Here is a 15,651-nt window from a genome sequence, read left to right as displayed (position 1 = left end):
TCAATGTGAATCTTCTTTACCATAATCATGGACCCTTAACTTTTGCTGGTATCGCAAGTTTAAAGATTCCAACCGTTCTGGTTACCCCCAACAAAAAACAAGAAACATTTGATCTTTAGTTGACAGACCCAGGTTTAAATTTCCACAATGGGGTCATATAGCAGCGGGAATTTTGCCATCAAGCTCTGCAAAAAACGTATTACTTTTACTAATCCCACCCACTAGGGGCACTGTTTAACTTGATTTGAAAAATGGTCTGAAAATGTCAAACATAATAGCATTGTTTGTTGCTGTCCCGACAGACTTTTCCCTTGCAATGCATTGCGTTGCATAGCAAGTAGTGCAGCTTCAGCTTGCAAACTATGGGTGTCTGTCTTCACATTACCCAGAATGCTTTCCATGTACATTCGCTTGTACACTCAACTAATCCTCTTTATTTTTATACACTTCATTTCTAATTGAACTTTGAACTCGTTATTAAAAGATAGCACACTCTGATCATGCTTGCATTATAAAATGTTGTACTTGACTAAAAAGTACACCCAGTAATAATTTAGAAATGCGCCGTGTGTGTTGTGCGTGCGAGAGCAAGACCAGATCAAACATGTGACTCCTTGACAGTATTCTTTCGCAGAGGCAATATCGTAGTCTATGAAGGTCTACTGAGACGTGATTATTGCTGGTTGAAAACTTAACCCAATACCCCGCCAGGATGACTTGAAATATAGTCAGCCATGGCAATTTTTGCTAGTCTCCAAGGAGACTAAATACATTGTTTCAATGTGAATCTTCTTTACCATAATCATGGACCCTTAGCTTTTGCTAGTATCGCAAGTTTAAAGATTCCAACCGTTCTGGTTATCCCCAACAAAAAACAAGAAACATTTGATCTTTAGTTGACAGACCCAGGTTTAAATTTCCACAATGGGGTCATATAGCAGCGGGAATTTTGCCATCAAGCTCTGCAAAAAACGGATTACTTTTACTAATCCCACCCACTAGGGGCACTGTTTAACTTGATTTGAAAAATGGTCTGAAAATGTCAAACATAATAGCATTGTTTGTTGCTGTCCCGACAGACTTTTCCCTTGCAATGCATTGCGTTGCATAGCAAGTAGTGCAGCTTCAGCTTGCAAACTATGGGTGTCTGTCTTCACATTACCCAGAATGCTTTCCATGTACATTCGCTTGTACACTCAACTAATCCTCTTTATTTTTATACACTTCATTTCTAATTGAACTTTGAACTCGTTATTAAAAGATAGCACACTCTGATCATGCTTGCATTATAAAATGTTGTACTTGACTAAAAAGTACACCCAGTAAGAATTTAGAAATGCGCCGTGTGTGTTGTGCGTGCGAGAGCAAGACCAGATCAAACATGTGACTCCTTGACAGTATTCTTTCGCAGAGGCAATATCGTAGTCTATGAAGGTCTACTGAGACGTGATTATTGCTGGTTGAAAACTTAACCCAATACCCCGCCAGGATGACTTGAAATATAGTCAGCCATGGCAATTTTTGCTAGTCTCCAAGGAGACTAAATACATTGTTTCAATGTGAATCTTCTTTACCATAATCATGGACCCTTAACTTTTGCTGGTATCGCAAGTTTAAAGATTCCAACCGTTCTGGTTACCCCCAACAAAAAACAAGAAACATTTGATCTTTAGTTGACAGACCCAGGTTTAAATTTCCACAATGGGGTCATATAGCAGCGGGAATTTTGCCATCAAGCTCTGCAAAAAACGTATTACTTTTACTAATCCCACCCACTAGGGGCACTGTTTAACTTGATTTGAAAAATGGTCTGAAAATGTCAAACATAATAGCATTGTTTGTTGCTGTCCCGACAGACTTTTCCCTTGCAATGCATTGCGTTGCATAGCAAGTAGTGCAGCTTCAGCTTGCAAACTATGGGTGTCTGTCTTCACATTACCCAGAATGCTTTCCATGTACATTCGCTTGTACACTCAACTAATCCTCTTTATTTTTATACACTTCATTTCTAATTGAACTTTGAACTCGTTATTAAAAGATAGCACACTCTGATCATGCTTGCATTATAAAATGTTGTACTTGACTAAAAAGTACACCCAGTAATAATTTAGAAATGCGCCGTGTGTGTTGTGCGTGCGAGAGCAAGACCAGATCAAACATGTGACTCCTTGACAGTATTCTTTCGCAGAGGCAATATCGTAGTCTATGAAGGTCTACTGAGACGTGATTATTGCTGGTTGAAAACTTAACCCAATACCCCGCCAGGATGACTTGAAATATAGTCAGCCATGGCAATGTTTGCTAGTCTCCAAGGAGACTAAATACATTGTTTCAATGTGAATGTTCTTTACCATAATCATGGACCCTTAGCTTTTGCTGGTATCGCAAGTTTAAAGATTCCAACCGTTCTGGTTATCCCCAACAAAAAACAAGAAACATTTGATCTTTAGTTGACAGACCCAGGTTTAAATTTCCACAATGGGGTCATATAGCAGCGGGAATTTTGCCATCAAGCTCTGCAAAAAACGGATTACTTTTACTAATCCCACCCACTAGGGGCACTGTTTAACTTGATTTGAAAAATGGTCTGAAAATGTCAAACATAATAGCATTGTTTGTTGCTGTCCCGACAGACTTTTCCCTTGCAATGCATTGCGTTGCATAGCAAGTAGTGCAGCTTCAGCTTGCAAACTATGGGTGTCTGTCTTCACATTACCCAGAATGCTTTCCATGTACATTCGCTTGTACACTCAACTAATCCTCTTTATTTTTATACACTTCATTTCTAATTGAACTTTGAACTCGTTATTAAAAGATAGCACACTCTGATCATGCTTGCATTATAAAATGTTGTACTTGACTAAAAAGTACACCCAGTAATAATTTAGAAATGCGCCGTGTGTGTTGTGCGTGCGAGAGCAAGACCAGATCAAACATGTGACTCCTTGACAGCATTCTTTCGCAGAGGCAATATCGTAGTCTATGAAGGTCTACTGAGACGTGATTATTGCTGGTTGAAAACTTAACCCAATACCCCGCCAGGATGACTTGAAATATAGTCAGCCATGGCAATTTTTGCTAGTCTCCAAGCAGACTAAATACATTGTTTCAATGTGAATCTTTTTAACCATAATCATGGACCCTTAGCTTTTGCCGGTATCGCAGGTTTAAAGATTCCAACCGTTCTGGTTACCCCCAACAAAAAACAAGAAACATTTGATCGTTAGTTGACAGACCCAGGTTTAAATTTCCACAATGGGGTCATACAGCAGCTGGAATTTTGCCATCAAGCTCTGCCAAAAACGGATTACGTTTACTAATCCCACCTGTTCACACTAATCCCACCTGGCACTGTTTAACTTGATTTGAAAAATGGTCTGAAAATGTCAAACATAATAGCATTGTTTGTTGCTGTCCCGACAGACTTTTCCCTTGCAATGCATTGCGTTGCATAGCAAGTAGTGCAGCTTCAGCTTGCAAACTATGGGTGTCTGTCTTCACATTACCCAGAATGCTTTCCATGTACATTCGCTTGTACACTCAACTAATCCTCTTTATTTTTATACACTTCATTTCTAATTGAACTTTGAACTCGTTATTAAAAGATAGCACACTCTGATCATGCTTGCATTATAAAATGTTGTACTTGACTAAAAAGTACACCCAGTAAGAATTTAGAAATGCGCCGTGTGTGTTGTGCGTGCGAGAGCAAGACCAGATCAAACATGTGACTCCTTGACAGTATTCTTTCGCAGAGGCAATATCGTAGTCTATGAAGGTCTACTGAGACGTGATTATTGCTGGTTGAAAACTTAACCCAATACCCCGCCAGGATGACTTGAAATATAGTCAGCCATGGCAATTTTTGCTAGTCTCCAAGGAGACTAAATACATTGTTTCAATGTGAATCTTCTTTACCATAATCATGGACCCTTAGCTTTTGCTGGTATCGCAAGTTTAAAGATTCCAACCGTTCTGGTTACCCCCAACAAAAAACAAGAAACATTTGATCTTTAGTTGACAGACCCAGGTTTAAATTTCCACAATGGGGTCATATAGCAGCGGGAATTTTGCCATCAAGCTCTGCAAAAAACGTATTACTTTTACTAATCCCACCCACTAGGGGCACTGTTTAACTTGATTTGAAAAATGGTCTGAAAATGTCAAACATAATAGCATTGTTTGTTGCTGTCCCGACAGACTTTTCTCTTGCAATGCATTGGGTTGCATAGCAAGTAGTGCAGCTTCAGCTTGCAAACTATGGGTGTCTGTCTTCACATTACCCAGAATGCTTTCCATGTACATTCGCTTGTACACTCAACTAATCCTCTTTATTATTATACACTTCATTTCTAATTGAACTTTGAACTCGTTATTAAAAGATAGCACACTCTGATCATGCTTGCATTATAAAATGTTGTACTTGACTAAAAAGTACACCCAGTAATAATTTAGAAATGCGCCGTGTGTGTTGTGCGTGCGAGAGCAAGACCAGATCAAACATGTGACTCCTTGACAGTATTCTTTCGCAGAGGCAATATCGTAGTCTATGAAGGTCTACTGAGACGTGATTATTGCTGGTTGAAAACTTAACCCAATACCCCGCCAGGATGACTTGAAATATAGTCAGCCATGGCAATTTTTGCTAGTCTCCAAGGACACTAAATACATTGTTTCAATGTGAATCTTTTTAACCATGATCATGGACCCTTAGATTTTGTTGGGTGTAATCTGGGTGTAATTCTTACACCCAGTAAGAATTTAGAAATGCGCCATGTGTGTTGTGGATGTGAGACCCAGCCCAGATCAAACCTGTAAATGTTAAACAGGATTTTTGCGCAGAGGCAATATCGTAGTCTATGAAGGTCTACTGAGACGTGATTATTGCTGGTTGAAAACTTAACCCAATACCCCGCCAGGATGACTTGAAATATAGTCAGCCATGGCAATTTTTGCTAGTCTCCAAGGAGACTAAATACATTGTTTCAATGTGAATCTTTTTAACCATAATCATGGACCCTTAGCTTTTGCCGGTATCGCAGGTTTAAAGATTCCAACCGTTCTGGTTACCCCCAACAAAAAACAAGAAACATTTGATCGTTAGTTGACAGACCCAGGTTTAAATTTCCACAATGGGGTCATACAGCAGCTGGAATTTTGCCATCAAGCTCTGCAAAAAACGGATTACGTTTACTAATCCCACCTGTTCACACTAATCCCACCTGGCACTGTTTAACTTGATTTGAAAAATGGTCTGAAAATGTCAAACATAATAGCATTGTTTGTTGCTGTCCCGACAGACTTTTCCCTTGCAATGTATTGGGTTGCATAGCAAGTAGTGCAGCTTCAGCTTGCAAACTAAGGGTGTCTGTCTTCACATTACCCAGAATGCTTTGCATGTACATTCGATTATACACTCAACTAATCCTCTTTATTATTATACACTTCATTTCTAATTGAACTTTGTACTCGTTATTAAAAGATAGCACACTCTGATCATGCTTGCATCATAAAATGTTGTACTTGACTAAAAAGTACACCCAGTAAGAATTTAGAAATGCGCCATGTGTGTTGTGGATGTGAGACCCAGCCCAGATCAAACATGTAAATGTTTAACAGAATTTTTGCGCAGAGGCAATATCGTAGTCTATGAAGGTCTACTGAGACGTGGTTATTGCTGGTTGAAAACTTAACCCAATACGCCGCCAGGATGACTTGAAATATAGTCAGCCATGGCAATTTTTGCTAGTCTCTAAGGAGACTAAATACATTGTTTCAATGTGAATCTTTTTAACCATAATCATGGACCCTTAGCTTTTGCCGGTATCGCAGGTTTAAAGATTCCAACCGTTCTGGTTACCCCCAACAAAAAACAAGAAACATTTGATCGTTAGTTGACAGACCCAGGTTTAAATTTCCACAATGGGGTCATATAGCAGCTGGAATTTTGCCATCAAGCTCTGCAAAAAACGGATTACGTTTACTAATCCCACCTGGCACTGTTTAACTTGATTTGAAAAATGGTCTGAAAATGTCAAACATAATAGCATTGTTTGTTGCTGTCCCGACAGACTTTTCCCTTGCAATGCATTGCGTTGCATAGCAAGTAGTGCAGCTTCAGCTTGCAAACTATGGGTGTCTGTCTTCACATTACCCAGAATGCTTTCCATGTACATTCGCTTGTACACTCAACTAATCCTCTTTATTTTTATACACTTCATTTCTAATTGAACTTTGAACTCGTTATTAAAAGATAGCACACTCTGATCATGCTTGCATTATAAAATGTTGTACTTGACTAAAAAGTACACCCAGTAATAATTTAGAAATGCGCCATGTGTGTTGTGCGTGCGAGAGCAAGACCAGATCAAACATGTGACTCCTTGACAGTATTCTTTCGCAGAGGCAATATCGTAGTCTATGAAGGTCTACTGAGACGTGATTATTGCTGGTTGAAAACTTAACCCAATACCCCGCCAGGATGACTTGAAAATATAGTCAGCCATGGCAATTTTTGCTAGTCTCCAAGGAGACTTAATACATTGTTTCAATGTGAATCTTTTTAACCATAATCATGGACCCTTAGCTTTTGCCGGTATCGCAGGTTTAAAGATTCCAACCGTTCTGGTTACCCCCAACAAAAAACAAGAAACATTTGATCGTTAGTTGACAGACCCAGGTTTAAATTTCCACAATGGGGTCATATAGCAGCTGGAATTTTGCCATCAAGCTCTGCAAAAAACGGATTACCTTTACTAATCCCACCTGTTCACACTAATCCCACCTGGCACTGTTTAACTTGATTTGAAAAATGGTCTGAAAATGTCAAACATAATAGCATTGTTTGTTGCTGTCCCGACAGACTTTTCCCTTGCAATGCATTGCGTTGCATAGCAAGTAGTGCAGCTTCAGCTTGCAAACTATGGGTGTCTGTCTTCACATTACCCAGAATGCTTTCCATGTACATTCGCTTGTACACTCAACTAATCCTCTTTATTTTTATACACTTCATTTCTAATTGAACTTTGAACTCGTTATTAAAAGATAGCACACTCTGATCATGCTTGCATTATAAAATGTTGTACTTGACTAAAAAGTACACCCAGTAATAATTTAGAAATGCACCGTGTGTGTTGTGCATGCGAGAGCAAGACCAGATCAAACATGTGACTCCTTGACAGTATTCTTTCGCAGAGGCAATATCGTAGTCTATGACTGTCTACTGAGGCGTGATTATTGCTGGTTGAAAACTTAACCCAATACCCCGCCAGGATGACTTGAAATATAGTCAGCCATGGCAATTTTTGCTAGTCTCCAAGGAGACTAAACACATTGTTTCAATGTGAATCTTCTTTACCATAATCATGGACCCTTAGATTTTACTGGGTGTAATCTGGGTGTAATTCTTACACCCAGTAAGAATTTAGAAATGCGCCATGTGTGTTGTGGATGTGAGACCCAGCCCAGATCAAACATGTAAATGTTAAACAGGATTTTTGCGCAGAGGCAATATCGTAGTCTATGAAGGTCTACTGAGACGTGATTATTGCTGGTTGAAAACTTAACCCAATACCCCGCCAGGATGACTTGAAATATAGTCAGCCATGGCAATTTTTGCTAGTCTCCGAGGAGACTAAATACATTGTTTCAATGTGAATCTTCTTAACCATAATCATGGACCCTTAGCTTTTGCCGGTATCGCAGGTTTAAAGATTCCGACCGTTCTGGTTACCCCCAACAAAAAACAAGAAACATTTGATCGTTAGTTGACAGACCCAGGTTTAAATTTCCACAATGGGGTCATATAGCAGCTGGAATTTTGCCATCAAGCTCTGCAAAAAACGTATTACTTTTACTAATCCCACCCACTAGGGGCACTGTTTAACTTGATTTGAAAAAGGGTCTGAAAATGTCAAACATAATAGCATTGTTTGTTGCTGTCCCGACAGACTTTTCCCTTGCAATGTATTGCGTTGCATAGCAAGTAGTGCAGCTTCAGCTTGCAAACTAAGGGTGTCTGTCTTCACATTACCCAGAATGCTTTGCATGTACATTCGATTATACACTCAACTAATCCTCTTTATTATTATACACTTCATTTCTAATTGAACTTTGTACTCGTTATTAAAAGATAGCACACTCTGATCATGCTTGCATCATAAAATGTTGTACTTGACTAAAAAGTACACCCAGTAATAATTTAGAAATGCGCCGTGTGTGTTGTGCGTGCGAGAGCAAGACCAGATCAAACATGTGACTCCTTGACAGTATTCTTTCGCAGAGGCAATATCGTAGTCTATGAAGGTCTACTGAGACGTGATTATTGCTGGTTGAAAACTTAACCCAATACCCCGCCAGGATGACTTGAAATATAGTCAGCCATGGCAATTTTTGCTAGTCTCCAAGGAGACTAAATACATTGTTTCAATGTGAATCTTCTTTACCATAATCATGGACCCTTAGCTTTTGCTGGTATCGCAAGTTTAAAGATTCTAACCGTTCTGGTTACCCCCAACAAAAAACAAGAAACATTTGATCTTTAGTTGACAGACCCAGGTTTAAATTTCCACAATGGGGTCATATAGCAGCGGGAATTTTGCCATCAAGCTCTGCAAAAAACGTATTACTTTTACTAATCCCACCCACTAGGGGCACTGTTTAACTTGATTTGAAAAATGGTCTGAAAATGTCAAACATAATAGCATTGTTTGTTGCTGTCCCGACAGACTTTTCTCTTGCAAAGCATTGGGTTGCATAGCAAGTAGTGCAGCTTCAGCTTGCAAACTATGGGTGTCTGTCTTCACATTACCCAGAATGCTTTCCATGTACATTCGCTTGTACACTCAACTAATCCTCTTTATTATTATACACTTCATTTCTAATTGAACTTTGAACTCGTTATTAAAAGATAGCACACTCTGATCATGCTTGCATTATAAAATGTTGTACTTGACTAAAAAGTACACCCAGTAATAATTTAGAAATGCGCCGTGTGTGTTGTGCGTGCGAGAGCAAGACCAGATCAAACATGTGACTCCTTGACAGTATACTTTCGCAGAGGCAATGTTGTAGTCTATGAAGGTCTACTGAGACGTGATTATTGCTGGTTGAAAACTTAACCCAATACCCTGCCAGGATGACTTGAAATACAGTCAGCCATGGCAATTTTTGCTAATCTCCAAGGAGACTAAACACATTGTTTCAATGTGAATCTACTTTACCATAATCATGGACCCTTAGCTTTTGTTGGGTGTAATCTGGGTGTAATTCTTACACCGAGTAAGAATTTAGAAATGCGCCATGTGTGTTGTGGATGTGAGACCCAGCCCAGATCAAACATGTAAATGTTAAACAGAATTTTTGCGCAGAGGCAATATCGTAGTCTATGAAGGTCTACTGAGACGTGGTTATTGCTGGTTGAAAACTTAACCCAATACCCCGCCAGGATGACTTGAAATATAGTCAGCCATGGCAATTTTTGCTAGTCTCCAAGGAGACTAAATACATTGTTTCAATGTGAATATTTTTAACCATAATCATGGACCCTTAGCTTTTGCCGGTATCGCAGGTTTAAAGATTCCAACCGTTCTGGTTACCCCCAACAAAAAACAAGAAACATTTGATCGTTAGTTGACAGACCAAGGTTTAAATTTCCACAATGGGGTCATATAGCAGCTGGAATTTTGCCATCAAGCTCTGCAAAAAACGGATTACGTTTACTAATCCCACCTGGCACTGTTTAACTTGATTTGAAAAATGGTCTGAAAATGTCAAACATAATAGCATTGTTTGTTGCTGTCCCGACAGACTTTTCCCTTGCAATGCATTGCGTTGCATAGCAAGTAGTGCAGCTTCAGCTTGCAAACTATGGGTGTCTGTCTTCACATTACCCAGAATGCTTTCCATGTACATTCGCTTGTACACTCAACTAATCCTCTTTATTTTTATACACTTCATTTCTAATTGAACTTTGAACTCGTTATTAAAAGATAGCACACTCTGATCATGCTTGCATTATAAAATGTTGTACTTGACTAAAAAGTACACCCAGTAATAATTTAGAAATGCGCCGTGTGTGTTGTGCGTGCGAGAGCAAGACCAGATCAAACATGTGACTCCTTGACAGTATTCTTTCGCAGAGGCAATATCGTAGTCTATGAAGGTCTACTGAGACGTGATTATTGCTGGTTGAAAACTTAACCCAATACCCCGCCAGGATGACTTGAAATATAGTCAGCCATGGCAATTTTTGCTAGTCTCCAAGGAGACTAAATACATTGTTTCAATGTGAATCTTCTTTACCATAATCATGGACCCTTAGCTTTTGCTGGTATCGCAAGTTTAAAGATTCTAACCGTTCTGGTTACCCCCAACAAAAAACAAGAAACATTTGATCTTTAGTTGACAGACCCAGGTTTAAATTTCCACAATGGGGTCATATAGCAGCGGGAATTTTGCCATCAAGCTCTGCAAAAAACGTATTACTTTTACTAATCCCACCCACTAGGGGCACTGTTTAACTTGATTTGAAAAATGGTCTGAAAATGTCAAACATAATAGCATTGTTTGTTGCTGTCCCGACAGACTTTTCTCTTGCAAAGCATTGGGTTGCATAGCAAGTAGTGCAGCTTCAGCTTGCAAACTATGGGTGTCTGTCTTCACATTACCCAGAATGCTTTCCATGTACATTCGCTTGTACACTCAACTAATCCTCTTTATTATTATACACTTCATTTCTAATTGAACTTTGAACTCGTTATTAAAAGATAGCACACTCTGATCATGCTTGCATTATAAAATGTTGTACTTGACTAAAAAGTACACCCAGTAATAATTTAGAAATGCGCCGTGTGTGTTGTGCGTGCGAGAGCAAGACCAGATCAAACATGTGACTCCTTGACAGTATACTTTCGCAGAGGCAATGTTGTAGTCTATGAAGGTCTACTGAGACGTGATTATTGCTGGTTGAAAACTTAACCCAATACCCTGCCAGGATGACTTGAAATACAGTCAGCCATGGCAGTTTTTGCTAATCTCCAAGGAGACTAAACACATTGTTTCAATGTGAATCTACTTTACCATAATCATGGACCCTTAGCTTTTGTTGGGTGTAATCTGGGTGTAATTCTTACACCGAGTAAGAATTTAGAAATGCGCCATGTGTGTTGTGGATGTGAGACCCAGCCCAGATCAAACATGTAAATGTTAAACAGAATTTTTGCGCAGAGGCAATATCGTAGTCTATGAAGGTCTACTGAGACGTGGTTATTGCTGGTTGAAAACTTAACCCAATACCCCGCCAGGATGACTTGAAATATAGTCAGCCATGGCAATTTTTGCTAGTCTCCAAGGAGACTAAATACATTGTTTCAATGTGAATCTTTTTAACCATAATCATGGACCCTTAGCTTTTGCCGGTATCGCAGGTTTAAAGATTCCAACCGTTCTGGTTACCCCCAACAAAAAACAAGAAACATTTGATCGTTAGTTGACAGACCAAGGTTTAAATTTCCACAATGGGGTCATATAGCAGCTGGAATTTTGCCATCAAGCTCTGCAAAAAACGGATTACGTTTACTAATCCCACCTGGCACTGTTTAACTTGATTTGAAAAATGGTCTGAAAATGTCAAACATAATAGCATTGTTTGTTGCTGTCCCGACAGACTTTTCCCTTGCAATGCATTGCGTTGCATAGCAAGTAGTGCAGCTTCAGCTTGCAAACTATGGGTGTCTGTCTTCACATTACCCAGAATGCTTTCCATGTACATTCGCTTGTACACTCAACTAATCCTCTTTATTTTTATACACTTCATTTCTAATTGAACTTTGAACTCGTTATTAAAAGATAGCACACTCTGATCATGCTTGCATTATAAAATGTTGTACTTGACTAAAAAGTACACCCAGTAATAATTTAGAAATGCGCCGTGTGTGTTGTGCGTGCGAGAGCAAGACCAGATCAAACATGTGACTCCTTGACAGTATTCTTTCGCAGAGGCAATATCGTAGTCTATGAAGGTCTACTGAGACGTGATTATTGCTGGTTGAAAACTTAACCCAATACCCCGCCAGGATGACTTGAAATATAGTCAGCCATGGCAATTTTTGCTAGTCTCCAAGGAGACTAAATACATTGTTTCAATGTGAATCTTTTTAACCATAATCATGGACCCTTAGCTTTTGCCGGTATCGCAGGTTTAAAGATTCCAACCGTTCTGGTTACCCCCAACAAAAAACAAGAAACATTTGATCGTTAGTTGACAGACCCAGGTTTAAATTTCCACAATGGGGTCATATAGCAGCGGGAATTTTGCCATCAAGCTCTGCAAAAAAACGTATTAATTTTACTAATCCCACCCACTAGGGGCACTGTTTAACTTGATTTGAAAAATGGTCTGAAAATGTCAAACATAATAGCATTGTTTGTTGCTGTCCCGACAGACTTTTCCCTTGCAATGCATTGCGTTGCATAGCAAGTAGTGCAGCTTGAGCTTGCAAACTATGGGTGTCTGTCTTCACATTACCCAGAATGCTTTCCATGTACATTCGCTTGTACACTCAACTAATCCTCTTTATTATTATACACTTCATTTCTAATTGAACTTTGAACTCGTTATTAAAAGATAGCACACTCTGATCATGCTTGCATTATAAAATGGTGTACTTGACTAAAAAGTACACCCAGTAAGAATTTAGAAATGCGCCATGTGTATTGTGGATGTGAGACCCAGCCCAGATCAAACATGTAAATGTTAAACAGAATTTTTGCGCAGAGGCAATATCGTAGTCTATGAAGGTCTACTGAGACGTGGTTATTGCTGGTTGAAAACTTAACCCAATACCCCGCCAGGATGACTTGAAATATAGTCAGCCATGGCAATTTTTGCTAGTCTCCAAGGAGACTAAATACATTGTTTCAATGTGAATCTTTTTAACCATAATCATGGACCCTTAGCTTTTGCCGGTATCGCAGGTTTAAAGATTCCAACCGTTCTGGTTACCCCCAACAAAAAACAAGAAACATTTGATCGTTAGTTGACAGACCCAGGTTTAAATTTCAACAATGGGGTCATATAGCAGCTGGAATTTTGCCATCAAGCTCTGCAAAAAACGGATTACGTTTACTAATCCCACCTGTTCACACTAATCCCACCTGGCACTGTTTAACTTGATTTGAAAAATGGTCTGAAAATGTCAAACATAATAGCATTGTTTGTTGCTGTCCCGACAGACTTTTCCCTTGCAATGCATTGCGTTGCATAGCAAGTAGTGCAGCTTCAGCTTGCAAACTATGGGTGTCTGTCTTCACATTACCCAGAATGCTTTCCATGTACATTCGCTTGTACACTCAACTAATCCTCTTTATTATTATACACTTCATTTCTAATTGAACTTTGAACTCGTTATTAAAAGATAGCACACTCTGATCATGCTTGCATTATAAAATGTTGTACTTGACTAAAAAGTACACCCAGTAAGAATTTAGAAATGCGCCATGTGTGTTGTGGATGTGAGATCCAGCCCAGATCAAACATGTAAATCTTAAACAGAATTTTTGCGCAGAGGCAATATCGTAGTCTATGAAGGTCTACTGAGACGTGATTATTGCTGGTTGAAAACTTAACCCAATACCCCGCCAGGATGACTTGAAATATAGTCAGCCATGGCAATTTTTGCTAGTCTCCAAGGAGACTAAATACGTTGTTTCAATGTGGATCTTCTTAACCATAGTCATGGACCCCTAGCTTTTGCCGGTATCGCAGGTTTAAAGATTCCAATCGTTCTGGTTAATCCCAACAAGAAACATTTGAACGTTAGTTGACAGACCCAGGTTTAAATTTCCACAATGGGGTCATATAGCAGCGGGAATTTTGCCATCAAGCTCTGCAAAAAACGGATTACGTTTACTAATCCCACCCACTAGGGGCACTGTTTAACTTGATTTGAAAATGTTCTGAAAATGTCAAACATAATAGCATTGTTTGTTGCTGTCCCGACAGACTTTTCCCTTGCAATGCATTGCGTTGCATAGCAAGTAGTGCAGCTTCAGCTTGCAAACTATGGGTGTCTGTCTTCACATTACCCAGAATGCTTTGCATGTACATTCGATTGTACACTCAACTAATCCTCTTTACTATTATACACTTCATTTCTAATTGAACTTTGAACTCGTTATTAAAAGATAGCACACTCTGATCATGCTTGCATTATAAAATGTTGTACTTGACTAAAAAGTACACCCAGTAAGAATTTAGAAATGCGCCATGTGTATTGTGGATGTGAGACCCAGCCCAGATCAAACATGTAAATGTTAAACAGAATTTTTGCGCAGAGGCAATATTGTAGTCTATGAAGGTCTACTGAGACGTGGTGATTGCTGGTTGAAAACTTAACCCAATACCCCGCCAGGATGACTTGAAATATAGTCAGCCATGGCAATTTTTGCTAGTCTCCAAGGAGACTAAATACATTGTTTCAATGTGAATCTTCTTAACCATAATCATGGACCCTTAGCATTTGCTGGTATCGCAGGTTTAAAGATTCCAACCGTTCTGGTTACCCCCAACAAAAAACAAGAAACATTTGATCGTTAGTTGACAGACCCAGGTTTAAATTTCCACAATGGGGTCATATAGCAGCGGGAATTTTGCCATCAAGCTCTGCAAAAAACGTATTACTTTTACTAATCCCACCCACTAGGGGCACTGTTTAACTTGATTTGAAAAAGGGTCTGAAAATATCAAACATAATAGCATTGTTTGTTGCTGTCCCGACAGACTTTTCCCTTGCAATGCATTGGGTTGCATAGCAAGTAGTGCAGCTCCAGCTTGCAAACTATGGGTGTCTGTCTTCACATTACCCAGAATGCTTTGCATGTACATTCGCTTGTACACTCAACTAATCCTCTTTATTATTATACACTTCATTTCTAATTGAACTTTGAACTCGTTATTAAAAGATAGCACACTCTGATCATGCTTGCATTATAAAATGTTGTACTTGACTAAAAAGTACACCCAGTAAGAATTTAGAAATGCGCCATGTGTGTTGTGGATGTGAGACCCAGCCCAGATCAAACATGTAAATCTTAAACAGAATTTTTGCGCAGAGGCAATATCATAGTCTATGAAGGTCTACTGAGACGTGATTATTGCTGGTTGAAAACTTAACCCAATACTCCGCCAGGATGACTTGAAATATAGTCAGCCATGGCAATTTTTGCTAGTCTCCAAGGAGACTAAATACGTTGTTTCAATGTGGATCTTCTTAACCATAGTCATGGACCCCTAGCTTTTGCCGGTATCGCAGGTTTAAAGATTCCAACCGTTCTGGTTAACCCCAACAAGAAACATTTGAACGTTAGTTGACAGACCCAGGTTTAAATTTCCACAATGGGGTCATATAGCAGCGGGAATTTTGCCTTCAAGCTCTGCAAAAAACGGATTACGTTTACTAATCCCACCCACTAGGGGCACTGTTTAACTTGATTTGAAAATGTTCTGAAAATGTCAAACATAATAGCATTGTTTGTTGCTGTCCCGACAGACTTTTCCCTTGCAATGCATTGAGTTGCATAGCAAGTAGTGCAGCTTCAGCTTGCAAACTATGGGTGTCTGTCTTCACATTACCCAGAATGCTTTGCATGTAC

General features: G+C 39.3%; 22 non-coding genes across 22 annotated transcripts; all 22 read left to right on the top strand.

Moving 5' to 3' along the window:
- The first annotated feature begins 622 nt into the window (after positions 1-622).
- Positions 623-763, top strand: LOC144542682 (U4 spliceosomal RNA). Its single transcript, XR_013507380.1, has one exon. It is a non-coding gene; the product is annotated as a U4 spliceosomal RNA (small nuclear RNA).
- A 636-nt stretch (positions 764-1,399) lies between these two features.
- On the top strand, positions 1,400-1,540 carry LOC144542681 (U4 spliceosomal RNA). Its single transcript, XR_013507379.1, has one exon. It is a non-coding gene; the product is annotated as a U4 spliceosomal RNA (small nuclear RNA).
- A 636-nt stretch (positions 1,541-2,176) lies between these two features.
- Positions 2,177-2,317, top strand: LOC144542709 (U4 spliceosomal RNA). Its single transcript, XR_013507406.1, has one exon. It is a non-coding gene; the product is annotated as a U4 spliceosomal RNA (small nuclear RNA).
- A 636-nt stretch (positions 2,318-2,953) lies between these two features.
- Positions 2,954-3,094, top strand: LOC144542713 (U4 spliceosomal RNA). The gene has a single exon (XR_013507411.1). It is a non-coding gene; the product is annotated as a U4 spliceosomal RNA (small nuclear RNA).
- Positions 3,095-3,743: 649 nt separating this feature from the next.
- LOC144542680 (U4 spliceosomal RNA) lies at positions 3,744-3,884 on the top strand. The gene has a single exon (XR_013507376.1). It is a non-coding gene; the product is annotated as a U4 spliceosomal RNA (small nuclear RNA).
- A 636-nt stretch (positions 3,885-4,520) lies between these two features.
- On the top strand, positions 4,521-4,661 carry LOC144542716 (U4 spliceosomal RNA). Its single transcript, XR_013507414.1, has one exon. It is a non-coding gene; the product is annotated as a U4 spliceosomal RNA (small nuclear RNA).
- Positions 4,662-4,830: 169 nt separating this feature from the next.
- LOC139923170 (U4 spliceosomal RNA) lies at positions 4,831-4,971 on the top strand. Its single transcript, XR_011785174.1, has one exon. It is a non-coding gene; the product is annotated as a U4 spliceosomal RNA (small nuclear RNA).
- A 649-nt stretch (positions 4,972-5,620) lies between these two features.
- Positions 5,621-5,761, top strand: LOC144542694 (U4 spliceosomal RNA). Its single transcript, XR_013507392.1, has one exon. It is a non-coding gene; the product is annotated as a U4 spliceosomal RNA (small nuclear RNA).
- Positions 5,762-6,391: 630 nt separating this feature from the next.
- LOC144542695 (U4 spliceosomal RNA) lies at positions 6,392-6,533 on the top strand. Its single transcript, XR_013507393.1, has one exon. It is a non-coding gene; the product is annotated as a U4 spliceosomal RNA (small nuclear RNA).
- Positions 6,534-7,182: 649 nt separating this feature from the next.
- Positions 7,183-7,323, top strand: LOC144542655 (U4 spliceosomal RNA). The gene has a single exon (XR_013507357.1). It is a non-coding gene; the product is annotated as a U4 spliceosomal RNA (small nuclear RNA).
- A 169-nt stretch (positions 7,324-7,492) lies between these two features.
- On the top strand, positions 7,493-7,633 carry LOC144542658 (U4 spliceosomal RNA). The gene has a single exon (XR_013507359.1). It is a non-coding gene; the product is annotated as a U4 spliceosomal RNA (small nuclear RNA).
- A 636-nt stretch (positions 7,634-8,269) lies between these two features.
- Positions 8,270-8,410, top strand: LOC144542679 (U4 spliceosomal RNA). Its single transcript, XR_013507375.1, has one exon. It is a non-coding gene; the product is annotated as a U4 spliceosomal RNA (small nuclear RNA).
- A 636-nt stretch (positions 8,411-9,046) lies between these two features.
- Positions 9,047-9,187, top strand: LOC139923171 (U4 spliceosomal RNA). Its single transcript, XR_011785175.1, has one exon. It is a non-coding gene; the product is annotated as a U4 spliceosomal RNA (small nuclear RNA).
- Positions 9,188-9,356: 169 nt separating this feature from the next.
- Positions 9,357-9,497, top strand: LOC144542673 (U4 spliceosomal RNA). The gene has a single exon (XR_013507370.1). It is a non-coding gene; the product is annotated as a U4 spliceosomal RNA (small nuclear RNA).
- A 630-nt stretch (positions 9,498-10,127) lies between these two features.
- Positions 10,128-10,268, top strand: LOC144542678 (U4 spliceosomal RNA). Its single transcript, XR_013507374.1, has one exon. It is a non-coding gene; the product is annotated as a U4 spliceosomal RNA (small nuclear RNA).
- Positions 10,269-10,904: 636 nt separating this feature from the next.
- LOC144542656 (U4 spliceosomal RNA) lies at positions 10,905-11,045 on the top strand. Its single transcript, XR_013507358.1, has one exon. It is a non-coding gene; the product is annotated as a U4 spliceosomal RNA (small nuclear RNA).
- Positions 11,046-11,214: 169 nt separating this feature from the next.
- Positions 11,215-11,355, top strand: LOC144542668 (U4 spliceosomal RNA). The gene has a single exon (XR_013507367.1). It is a non-coding gene; the product is annotated as a U4 spliceosomal RNA (small nuclear RNA).
- A 630-nt stretch (positions 11,356-11,985) lies between these two features.
- On the top strand, positions 11,986-12,126 carry LOC144542677 (U4 spliceosomal RNA). The gene has a single exon (XR_013507373.1). It is a non-coding gene; the product is annotated as a U4 spliceosomal RNA (small nuclear RNA).
- A 637-nt stretch (positions 12,127-12,763) lies between these two features.
- On the top strand, positions 12,764-12,904 carry LOC144542660 (U4 spliceosomal RNA). Its single transcript, XR_013507361.1, has one exon. It is a non-coding gene; the product is annotated as a U4 spliceosomal RNA (small nuclear RNA).
- Positions 12,905-13,553: 649 nt separating this feature from the next.
- Positions 13,554-13,694, top strand: LOC144542691 (U4 spliceosomal RNA). The gene has a single exon (XR_013507389.1). It is a non-coding gene; the product is annotated as a U4 spliceosomal RNA (small nuclear RNA).
- Positions 13,695-14,322: 628 nt separating this feature from the next.
- On the top strand, positions 14,323-14,463 carry LOC144542708 (U4 spliceosomal RNA). Its single transcript, XR_013507405.1, has one exon. It is a non-coding gene; the product is annotated as a U4 spliceosomal RNA (small nuclear RNA).
- Positions 14,464-15,099: 636 nt separating this feature from the next.
- LOC144542714 (U4 spliceosomal RNA) lies at positions 15,100-15,240 on the top strand. Its single transcript, XR_013507412.1, has one exon. It is a non-coding gene; the product is annotated as a U4 spliceosomal RNA (small nuclear RNA).
- Positions 15,241-15,651: the final 411 nt, after the last annotated feature.

This window comes from Centroberyx gerrardi, chromosome 17, assembly GCF_048128805.1.
Source record: "Centroberyx gerrardi isolate f3 chromosome 17, fCenGer3.hap1.cur.20231027, whole genome shotgun sequence".
Classification (NCBI taxonomy): Eukaryota; Metazoa; Chordata; class Actinopteri; order Beryciformes; family Berycidae; genus Centroberyx; species Centroberyx gerrardi.
The sequence above is the reverse complement of the archived record's forward strand: the minus strand, read 5'-3'. Positions and strand labels throughout refer to the sequence as shown.